At 33.3% G+C, this 13,194-nt stretch overlaps 1 protein-coding gene across 1 annotated transcript in view; it reads right to left on the bottom strand.

The window, feature by feature from the left end:
- The window catches only part of LOC131846224 (uncharacterized), a 658,396-nt gene that overhangs the window by 519,055 nt on the left and 126,147 nt on the right, over positions 1-13,194 (bottom strand). The window lies entirely within an intron of this gene.

Here is a 13,194-nt window from a genome sequence, read left to right as displayed (position 1 = left end):
CGGCTGTACTTATACACTAATTCTTCTTGTGTGTTTGAAATTGTCAAGACAACTCTTGTATGGAAGAAAATATTTGAAATATCGTCCAATAAAGTAGAACATTTAGGTTACAAATAAATATTGATTAAAGAGAAATGTAAAGAGAAAATTCACCTGACGATTTAATAACATTTCTATGAATGTCACAACAGTAGCTTATAACTAACTACATTACTTTGTTTGTTTAATGTTGTTTTACTAAACCCCAGCACGTTTTAACACCTATTTATTTTCAACATAATCCACTTCGATTAGATGTTAACATGATATATAATAATAATAATAATATCTCAAGACAATTCACACAGCGCCATCTAGTTCCAGGATTAGCAGAGCTTATGTTATGGGTACTAGACAATGGATATAAATACATGGATACATTTTTTTAAATAAATACATACATAGAAAACACCCAGACCAATACAAGCAATTATAGTCATGAATACAAATGTTTGTACCATGCGGGGAATCGAACCCGCGACCATCGATTAGTAAAGCGATATGCTAAACCACTAGACCACCGAAGCCGTCAAATATATGGACGGAAAAAAACAAATAAAAATTCACCAATAGATCAACAGACGCCAACCCTATTCGACGCAATCGGATCTTTCGATATAAATAAAAGCGGAGACAAAACAAAAGGGATCCCTGAACGGATTAATGTCCCAGGTTCGATTCTGGAAAGAGTAAAGTATAGAGTTGCTTTATGTGGAATGAGGTATTGTAGAACTTGACTATTCAAGTGCACGTTTCTCATAATCAGACTATAACTTGATCAGCTTCTTAATTAATACCTATCCTAGGCCTAATAATTAAAGCCTCTATACCAATCTTAAAGACTAAGGTGTTATGCCTCATATCCTGTAATTTCATTGCCTTATCTCATGACCTTACCTCTATGACCTTAACTTACAATGCAAGTTGCTTGGCGGCTGAAATAGGTTGAACTGTTGTATCCACGCAGAAGACTTTGTAGCAAGTCTGTCTCGGTACAAATACATTATTTTAAATATTCTTATACTTATAGAAAAATATAATCATGTAAATATCTGATTGCACAAAGATTAAGTGCGTAGCTGTTTCTACGTTGTCGCATGCCTCATCCTTATTAATGTATACTTACTCAGAACTACATTTATTTAAAAGAGCAACACGCAAGTTCTCTACTCATTCTTCTTTTGATGAGTGTGCGTTCCAAATAAGAGGTAGAATAAAACAAATATGTTTACGAAAAAGTGCTTATGTGAAACTTTTAAACTATTTAAACAAACATTAGGTCTATTGTCTATTTAACGGCTCGCAAATTATATATGAAATAAAAATGAGATTTCTATAGTAATCGTACGCGTTCTATCCCAAGTCGATAGTTGTTAATAAACATTTATTGTTACAACAATAACATACCGTAGGTATGTTGTGCTTATTCAACTACGATACATTACCTCTCCGTCCACAGCGACCGAACCTCGTTCGGAAATGGAGGTAGCCTCGTAAAATCTCAATATTTTATACAACATTTCCTTACCAGTCGCTTCGGGACACAAAATCGTCTAGTTTTCACAATATACATGACAGTCTGCACTGGCCATTTGACTAAGCCACTTTGCTCAACTTTTCTGATGGAATGCCATAAGCGATAAGCTGTAGCGATTATTACATTGTTTTTTTAAACTTTCGTGTTTGGAACACATTATTAAAATAGTTAATAGAGTCCTATTATTAATTTTATTTATTAGATATGTACCTGCCCTTCTCTCTCATCAGTTTGCCGTAAAATTAAGAACCTATCAAGCATGTGCGAATAAAACACATTTGAACTGAGAGAAATGGGTTAACAAAAATCGGGTTACTTGAGATTTTCATTCTTTTATTCTTTTTTTTTTTTACCATTTACAATCCTGATTAAATGCGCGAACTTTTAATGGCACTTACCAAGGCACTTTAGTGCATTTTTTTTTAAAGGAGGGCTTTTCATAGTTGACATATTTTAACAAATAGTCTTAGTTCTAGAAAACTTGGATCAATTGTGTCATTATTTTTGACTGCAGTTCTAGAAATATTATTTAGGGTTACGGTTCCAAAATTTAAATGACAAGAATAATAAAAATTAACCACAATAACCGAAAAATAGTTACAAATTGACCTTAATTTTCAAACTGCATGGGATAGATTTTTTTGTGATAATTCTCATTAAGTGTAACCATGATCAATCCTGTCACTCCGTTTTGGCTTGACTTTGAGTTCTGGGGCACCCTGTATGTATACATATAGTAGATAATGTAAATGTAAAAAAACCAATACTTCTGAAATAAACAAATAAAAGGCATTTTATTATTATTATGTAGTCACTAGTAAATATACGCGTTTCCACGTAACTCTACCAACGAGATTACCTTCCAATGGAATATAGGTCAATTGACATTCCAAAATCGCTTTTATATTTTAACTTGTACCACAATATTATCGTTTACCGAAGCCAAAATACATATCATGCATGGGTCTTGGAAATGTACACTTTATGGTTTAAATCGATTTTTAAAACGGTTTGCGATGCTACATACTGCAACTATCGTGTTGTATAAAGTTATATTGCTTGAAAACAAACCGACAAAGTTTGTATAGTGAGCTTTTATTGGCGGATTCTCGGCTGAGTTCATTTATATTCATGGTGATTGATCAACCGACAATAATACACAAAGCATATATAACACCATCTTCATTACATAGTACAAAACAAAGTCGCTGTCGCTGTCTGTCCGTCCCTATGTATGCTTAAATCTTTAAAACTACGCAACGTATTTTAAAGCGGTTTTTTAATATATAGAGTGGTTCAAGAGGAAGGTTTATATGTATAATACATGTACACCCGGGCGAAGCCGGGGCGAGTATTTAGTATTTAATAATAATAGTCACTATCTGTGCTCGCGGCTATACCCGCGTGAAATTTATAGCCTATGTGTTATTCTGTATAAGCTACATTATTGTAAAGTTTCATTAAAATCCACGCAGTCCAAACAATCCATCCATCCAAACACTTACAAACTTTCACTTTACATTGGTACAATAAGTTAATAACCCCTGGATAATTTACACAACGCCATCTAGTCCCAAGGTAAGCAGAGCTTCTTCTGTAGTTTTTGTGTGAAAGAGTAACAATCATCCATCCAACCTTCTATAAATAATAAATAACCCTGGACAATTAACACAGCGCCATCTAGTCCCATAGTAAGCAGAGCTTCTTCTGTAGTTTTTGTGTGAAAGAGTAACAATCATCCATCCAACCATCTATAAATAATAAATAACCCTAGACAATTAACACAGCGCCATCTAGTCCCAAGGTAAGCAGAGCTTCTTCTGTAGTTTTTGTATGAAAGAGTAACAATCATCCATCCAACCATCTATAAATAATAAATAACCCTAGACAATTAACACAGCGCCATCTAGTCCCATAGTAAGCAGAGCTTCTTCTGTAGTTTTTGTGTGAAAGAGTAACAATCATCCATCTAACCATCTATAAATAATAAATAACCCTAGACAATTAACACAGCGCCATCTAGTCCCATGGTAAGCAGAGCTTCTTCTGTAGTTTTTGTGTGAAAGAGTAACAATCATGAATCCAACCATATATAAATAATAAATAACCCTAGATAATTAACACAGCGCCATCTAGTCCCATGGTAAGCAGAGATTGTGTTATGGGTACTAGACAGCTGATATAAATACTTAGGCCAATACAAACAATCGTTTTCATGAATACAAAAGTAATTGTACCGTGCAAGGAATCGAAACCGCAACCATCGGTGTGCTAAATTGCTAGACCACCGTGGTCAGCAAATTTTACTAATTAGTTGATTAATAAAACTGTAGATAATTGAACAATATTAATTATTGCGTACTTTATTTAGACTAAATGTTGACACATATTTAACTACTGTTCTCTGAATATTTCACTGTAATTCCTTCGGTAATTTTGCTTGAAACCTTAATACACAAATAAACAAATAGACAGTTTTTACCTCGTCACGAGTTTAAGATTTTATTGTGCGTAAAGAGAATAAGTCAATAGGCGTAACCTCTGCTAAGTCAAATATAATCAAAATGTAGGCATAAGGCAAGTGTTGCATTTACCACGACGTCGACAGGGAATAGTCTCTGAATATCCCACCTGGTATAACAACGCTGAAGGTACATTATTATAAACTAAAGACGATTCCTGATAAATATAACTGAGTAAAAGGAGAAAAAATTGGGCCCCCTTACGTCTTTATAACATTTTGGAAAAATAATAAAAGGATGAAAGGAAAAAGAAGGAAAGGAATCCAAGATATATAGGGAAGTACCGGAATGAAAAGTATCTAATGCCATAATAATTGAAATGCTTAAAATTATTGGTGAAGTCTTGAAGACATATAGACATAAATTCAGTTCATTTTTTCAATTTATTTTATACTATAATAGTGGCAATTGATGATAAACAGTTACCGTAGACTATGGACGCCTGAAATACCAGAGGTGGGCGTGCGCGTCGTCGACCCATAAGAAACATTCATGAACCGTTCTTGAAAAAGTCTCTCGAAAAAACCTCGGTAGAAAGTACCTTCTGGCCCGAATTCGTCCACGTGAGCGGTACATTGTTAGGCCAAAAGTCTATCCATATCAGACGCTATCTGCACGCTAAATTCCATGACGATTAGTTAAGCCGTTGATGCCAAACAATGTAACAAACAAACCCTTCCACATTTATATTATGGTAAATATTTGGGAAAGTTCCGGTAAAAGGGTTTAGGATCTTAACACTAGGGGAACAAGACTCGGGGGACTGCAATAAGGAGCAACATAATGAGCTTATAGGAACATTTTCCTCCATAACGCGGAAGTCAAACGCACCAATTAAGTCAGTAGGCACAGTTCTCTGCGACATCATTATAATTTTAATTAAAAAATATTACGCTGCTCAATGAAGCTAGGGATGTTCCGATACAAGTAAACCAAGTAATCGGTACTTTTCCTTCGATACTAAGTACTATAAGTATCGAATGAAATAATGCAATAGTTATTTGGTCGAAGTGAAAATACTGTCGGTCGAAGTGGAAGTGAATTGATACAGACTGATAAGTAATTTCTGGTGCTGTGTCTGATGACCTAAACCTACCTAAAGAAAGTTATTCAAAACGCAAAATGGCAAGAAATCAGATAGGTCTTGACACCTGATGATATAAATAAGATCATTCTAAATCAAACATTTTACGATTGTCTTATAGTTCTATAGTTTTCTCAAAGAAGGCATCGATATGAGAAAGTATCGATACTTTTGGGTTGAGTACTCCATAGTATTATAGAAAAGTGAATTCATACTACTTAAAGAAGTAGAAACATCCCTACCCGTGGCCGGTCTTTGTTATAATTTAATTTTATCTCACGAGGTCCTGTAGATTTTTCCTTTATTAATATAAGGACATCTGTATATTCTTCTTAAGCATCAGCATGTTATGGTAATAGTAAAACGGGGACAATTTTTACCCTTTAAATAGTATCTAATCGCAGGTTAGCAAAAGTGAATTCATTGACACTGTCATGTATAGAAATAAAGTTATGTTCAATTCGCACTCATACATTGTCATAATAAAAATAATTGAAATTACAAACAACCGGATGGGCCCATATGATGGAAAATTAGTCTGTCGACTACGGCGCTTTCAGAATTACGGATTTTATTGGTGACAAATATACTGACTTACGGACTGACGGAGTGATTGAGACTAACAGTATAAGATATACTGTCAGTCTCAACTCAATCACTATCGTAGAATGACACTATCAGCGTATGATATGACACAACGTTATAATCTTTCAATATGAGTGTTCATTACATTAAATGTACGTTTTAACTACACCACTGTGCCCAGACGTTCAACCACGACGTTGGCAAAAACGAGGTCACAAGACCACAGATGTTTTTTAAGAAGGGTATATTAGGGTTTCTTAAGGGTCGGCAACGCGCACCTAACACCCCAGGTATTTCAGGCGTCCATAGGCTACGGTAACCATTTACCATCAGATAGGCCGTGTGCTTGTTTGCCACCATAGTAGTATAAAAAAACCTCCAATCTCTTTTGGTGGAAGCCATTCGAATTAAAAGAAGAAGGAATTTGCTCTCCATACTAAAAGTTACTATTCAGAATTACATTACAATTCTCACACCTGCCGTCGAATTACTCTTACATCAGCCACATATGAACCTAACACTTCAAAACCTGACCCAAAGCGGGGTGAGTGTAGTTGTGAAAACAATTTTATTTAACACGAATTCTCCCGTGGGTTTCAATCAGTGCGGGTCCGGAAAAACCCTAATAGTATTGCGAGGGTTCCATCCGACCAAATTCATCGAGATGGGTATGTCCGAAAACGACGTTAAGATACTGTTGGTTTTTCTTGATTGGTCCAATTCATAAGAATATATTTATGTAAATACATGCCAATTCATTTTATGGATGATAATGATCATTCGGTTGCTTTTTCCTTTTGTGTACACACTGCTTTACATAAATAGAACAATTATGAATTACGTCCTGAGTCGAGGTTCGAACCTCTTGCGGTGCACTCAGACTAAGGTCGTATCCGTCAAGCGGGAGTTGGCATTCAGCCGCTCCATAAGTCCTTCCGCGGGTTTGGAGTGTCATCTACACTTACCTTCTATAGTCCCGTGAAGCTGTAAAGGCCAACAATATTAGAGTAGTCCGAAAAAAAGGGTAATAGACTGATAAGATATTTAAATATTGTTTTGTAAATACATACATATAATAATAAAACAGCTGGTCACTTGTAACTTAATATGAACAAAGCTTACTACTAGAAGAGAGACAGAAGTGGCCCTGATTCCCAACAGTTTGGGATTTATGTTAGTCTTTTTGATTGGCGCATCATAAGTTAAGCAAACTGGAGGAACATAACGGAGTATTACACTAATTAACAGATTGAGACGAATTCAAAGATGACGGCCTGGGAGGTCTAAAGGTTTAGTACACCGACTTACTTTCGGTCGCGGATTCGATTTTCGAATACAGACAAGTGTATTTATAAGTATGATTGTATTATCTGGGATTTTGGATGTATATTTTTAAAAATGCTTAGTATCCATCTGTTTAGTATGGGATTAGACAATACTGCGAGAATTGTCTTTCAGTATAGCAGTTTCATGTAAGTGTAAATAATTGGAGACAATAATTAATTTATATTATAGTGTAAAAAATCTGGCCGATGAAACAAAAATCTGAATTTAACTTTCAGCAATTGACTAACAGAAATCTATAAATTCATAGTTAGAAATTGCTCAAATTAGGTGATAATCGAAAGAACGAAATCACATTATAAGGGCTTACTTTAATTGAAAGGCAATTTTAAATTTTCTTTACTCTAAGTTCCAAATGAATTGATCAACTACTACTAACCTCTATGAGCATTAATAGCCGAACTCATATAACACATATTAATTCAATACAGCAAAACTCTAACAAACCATTGAAACACGGCACTTTCAAATAAAGCAATATTCGCAGCAACTGTCTTTAATGCACGTTTTATTCAGAAAACTTATGCAAACATCCAAAGAGTTCAATTAAATGGAAGTGCCTTGGTCGAGTAACATCCTAGTTTTAATTTTATAAAAAAATATCAACTGTGTCTCTCTATCATGAAGGGTTACATTTTGAACTCTTTCTTCTCTAGTCTCAAATATAGCAGAGCTATATATATATATAAATATAGTACAAGCTCTGGCTTGTACTATGATTACTAGACAACTGTCAGAAATCGTAAAATATATATCTTTCGGTATATAAAGAAAAACAAAGCCAATTCAAAAACAATCATACACATGAAATTAATAATTACATATTGCAAGCTGCTTGGCGATTGATTAATGGGCGAGGTAGGGACGATTTTGTCAACTTTTATATTAACAGAAATTTTCATTATACTAATTACATTTTGACGATTGCAACATATTTAATTGCGCTCCTATTTGTCGTAGCGTGACGTTATGTTGCCTACAACATTTCTTAAAAAAAAATATTATTATTAATTCTCGACTAATCCAACAGTGAAATAATTTTTCGAATCGAAATACTTCAGTTTAGTTAATGAGATAAATGCCAAACTAAATAAAGCTTTGGCTTTAAAATTTAACAATAATTACTGTTAATTGAGAACAGATAAACAAAGAACAATAAGTGTAGTACAATAAAAATGTTATACAAAAAGCGGTCTTAATGCTATTAGCGATCTCTTACCTTTAATTAGTACCTATAATAAGGACTTAACTAAGGTTCTATATCTATTTCCATATATAATGCTAGGTATTAAATAGTTTTTAAAAACTTTTTAATACCAAGCATTATATATGGAAGTAGAAGAAAGTAGAAGTAGAAGAAGTATAGATAAACAATTTTGACAATTCTATCAAATCTACATCCGTACATTTCCCAGCTACCGACTAGCTATAGACACTGAAAGCTGAAACGTTCACGCTCAAGAGGGAAATTCATTTCGTAGCACAATACTGAAATACTTGTCTTAATGAGGGTAGTTCCCAAGAGTTCGTCGGGTTCGTAGCGAATAATCGATTATTGCCTAATCGCTTCAATTTATTTAATGAAAGGCTTGTATTGATTTCCCGTTGTTTATCATTCGTTTATTTATTTAATTAGTGCTAGTTTTAACTTCTACGTTTAGATACTAATTGTTTAAAGATCAGTGTGTCGATTCGTCACTTAAGGGATAGAAATGCACTATTTGTGGGAGAGAAGAGATTGTCAGTTACGGGGAAAGTCCCTGGAAATCAACGTGGTCAATTTCTGGAAAATTCATCACGGCGAACTGAACTGTTTTCATGCATGCATTTCATACTGCACGCACTTTTTATGTATTGTCTATGTTTATATTGTCTGTTGTTTTGTACAGAAAAAAAATTGTGAATTTCTTTAATCTTTTTTCTTATACTTTTAATATCTTTATTAAAAAATATATTTTCTTCCTAAAAACCTACTTTCCATAATTACATTTAACAACAGCACTTTGCTTGCACCTATTATACCAATAGCGTATGTGGCATACTCATCAAATACCTGTAACCCGGGACTTTAGAACAAACTTTCAACTCCTATTTCACCCCCTTCCAGATTATTTTCTGAACGAAAACATAATGTAGCTATGGCCGTTATCGAGACATGACCTTCATATCAAATTTCATTACATCAGACAGGATCCACACACATTTGTATTCATAATAGGAGTACGAAAAAAAGATTTTAATTATTTTCCATAATTAAGGTAAAAGCACTAATGCTAGACACATTAAGGACAAACCAAACTTCATTCTCAAAAATGCAAATGTATTTATCAAAAAACTACAGTTACAATTTTTTTTACTGTTAGAGCAACTTTTACAAATTAACTTTTTCATGTAAGATCCTTTAAAAATAACATATTTTTAACTAAGAATAATATTCTTCTTAGGTTTGTCGTAGACACTAAAAGATGACAGCATCAAAAATCAAATCCACCAAAAATAGACATCAATTGGAACTAATAGTAGACATATATGAGATCACTCTAATATTATGTGTTTCATCAAAACAAATCAATAAAAATACTTTAAAATGAATACCGAGTACAGCCTGTGCTTTAAAATTATTAAAATAGCAACAAAATATAATCAAATCAAATAACATAAAAATATAATTGTCAGAAAATCAATATTTAGCCATATTGCCAAAAGTAATTAGATTTTGACATTTTGGGGGAGGCCTTTGCCCAGAGTGGATGTCTTCCAGGCTGGGATTATGATGATGATGATTATATTAAGTACTTTAAACTATTCAAATCTAAACTATTGATACTAGGACCTTATTCTTTTGGGGTTCACGAAGAAGTTCTCGTCCATGTTATAAACTCGCTGAGGTGCATTAAGAATATCTGTATGAATATTACTGTTTAGGTAAGTGCCAATTTCTTGAAACCAATTTTTTATTTGAGATATCATTACAGATGCTCTGGAGGCTGTCAAATTTACCTTGTTATAAGGTCAGGGTGACGCTTTAAACAGCTGTTGTCTATCTATCTCTTCCCTGGTCTACCGTTCTTGGATTCTATCTTACTATCTTAAGGTCTTGAACTATTTTCTTAGCACTATCTTGTAAGTTATCTTTTCGTATTGGGAACCCTTGTTCGACCATAGCTTATGCCCATGTTACGAGTATTCTTTCACCGCTTCGGTCACGTAACACCTTCTTCCCATTTTACGTGTAATAGGTCTTTCCCTTGACTTTGTTTATCAAAGTTACTCGGGGACTCCGAATTTCTTCTCCGCTGTCGGAACGTCCCGCCTGCATTCTTATATAGCTGCTTCCATATTGTCTTCGGAGTATCGAAACATCAGACCCTTTGCATTGTACTCGAACTTTAATTTGAAATGAATGGATACCTAATAGTTGACACCTAGTATACCCTAATAGTTGACACTGTCTACTTATAGTTAGACTAGTGTAAAATAAACGAAACTCAGATATAAACATTAGTTTTAAAACGTAAAGGCTAAATTTGCATTAAAATAAGCTAACAAAATCAGTTCCATGTAACCCTAATTGAAGACACACATGTCATCTTTTAGGTTTTGTTTGATTTGTGGTACTAATAGTAAACACCATTACAAATTCATAAAAAAACAAGCCAAAATAACAAGGAAATAGTTCTAATAGATCAATAATTTCATACATTTATAATATCGAAACGAACAATAGCCAATAATCATATATATATAAGACAAAACCATACCTATTAAAAGTCAGTCGCCTTAAGAAAAACGCTAAGAATTACGCACTTATTATCAACCTGCTCATATTGTTTGTTGTCAATTGACGCCGTTTTGAAATTTGCTTGACAATGTATGCAAGCTCTTGGTCACGTATCATAAATGACCCTAGGTATCTTTAATACCAGTAGTGGTGTTACTTAAATGATTAGTTTTCTTAATAGAAAAGATTTTTTTCGAAAGTGTCATCTTTTAGTTCAGTGTCGGGCATTAGTGCTTTTACCTTAATTGTTTTTTAATTAATATTAATAATTTCCATAGTTAATGTTAGTACCGTTGTTTATTTCATTGTAGTTGTTGAAATTAATTTATATTATCCTATAAAGAAGTCATTATTACAAAAATATCATACTCTTAAATAATATGTATTTTATCGTTGATTTAATGTTATATTTGGAACATTTTCTATATTATTCTATGTTCTATACTATTTTATTGAAAATCTGTTAAGTATATATTATAATTTAATAAGACAGTTCTATATTTGAATTTCAATGAAACTAAAATACTGTTTAATAATACAATATGACTACCTATCATTCATATAATAATACTTGCATTAAAATTATTATCAAAATAGATCCAGCAAGCCGCGACGTTACTCTGTCAACAAACATCGTAACGTACAGCTGCGCGCGCGCAGACCATCAAAAGCGCGGTTAAATTTAACTGTGTTTATGTGACGGCTCTGTAGTAAATGATAAATGGCACACTAAATGACTCAAGTCGGTTAAAATGTTTATATTCAAGTTTGTTTGAAATGAACTCAAACACTTGATCATGATTTCTTCATAGCTCAATTGCAAAGTCTTTAACAAATTTCTAAACTAAAAACAACTCAGTTTCTGACCGTTGATCTTGATCAAAGAGAAATTTAAGTCAAATTCGTTGATTTATATTTTTTTTTATCACACAATAATCTAATATACTTACATCGTCATCTGGTTCTTACTTATCCAAGTTATTTGGAGTCTGCGTAATGTTTTCTCTTCCATTCATTCGTTTGCAGTCATCTCGCTGTTTATTCCCTATCATCGTATCACCTTTCATACAGTCCATCCATCTATTTTTCGGCCTTCCTCTGCCCTTATAAGCATCCAAATTCATACCTATCTATCATTACTATTTTGTCAATCAGTATAATCCAATACTGATTGACAAAATAGTAATACACACGACCGATCGTCGTAGAGATCCTTGGGGGAGGCTTTTGTTCAGCAGTGGACGTCTTCCGGGCTGAGATGACGATGAATACTGAATGACAAAATGATTTGGGAACAAGTTACATAATTTCTGTTCTTAGATGAAGAAAGGTACATAGATACATACAAAAACTTATTTTATTAATGTAAAAATAAAATACAAAATAATATAAAAATATCTATTATTTTTGTATATTTTTACATTAAGGCCATATTACAAACTAACCTTTATACTTCATACAGCCAAAATATGTATTTTTCTGTCAGCAATTACAAATACAGTGTTTGAATTTTCTTACAATTAGGAATAAATGTAATTAATTGTTAAATAAAAATAATATTGGCATGCGGATTTCTGTCCATACTATTTACTTTTTTTGATCTATGAGTGGCACCATAATAGTTGTCAAACATATATTTCACAAGGTATTACTGTATCTATCGGGACAGAAGCAAATTTACCTTAATTTAGTTTATTACCGATATTTCCATCATCAGAAATCAAATATAGAATAGAATAGAAAATCTTTTATTCAAATAAACTTAATTTAAGCACTTTTGAATAGTCATAACACTTTTTTTTATCTACCGCTCGTTCGGAAAGCTGTCTCATCACAAGAAGAACGAGAAAGAAACTTGTGTGTTGCTCTTTTAAATAATCCTTGTAACTTTACATTTACAAGTCGAAACGTGTGAATACCAACCAGCACTAATTTTTTTGGGTCAAATATAAATATACTTAACTAACTGATCCGCGCAACTTCGTCTGCGTTTTATTTGCCCACCTTTTTAAGTTTACATTTACAAGTCGAAACGTGTGAATACAAACTACTAACCAGCAACAATAAATTGAACTAAAACCTACTTACAACACGATTAACATTACCTTAATGAAGAAGTTTAAACTCTGAACCATGGTTAAACCACAATTAATATAACGGCTCTAATTGTTGCAACAGTAATCCTTAAAGCCGAACACATTCAATTAGGTGATGGCCCACGAATTAGGGTTATTGGTGATTGGAATCGCACGGGTCGTGTGTCGGATTCGGTCAGAATCGGATCAAAAACAGGGATTATATA

This window comes from Achroia grisella, unplaced genomic scaffold, assembly GCF_030625045.1.
Source record: "Achroia grisella isolate CSIRO2021 unplaced genomic scaffold, CSIRO_AGI_Agris_v1 utg507, whole genome shotgun sequence".
NCBI classification, from domain to species: Eukaryota; Metazoa; Arthropoda; class Insecta; order Lepidoptera; family Pyralidae; genus Achroia; species Achroia grisella.
This window is presented reverse-complemented; position numbering and strand designations above follow the sequence as displayed.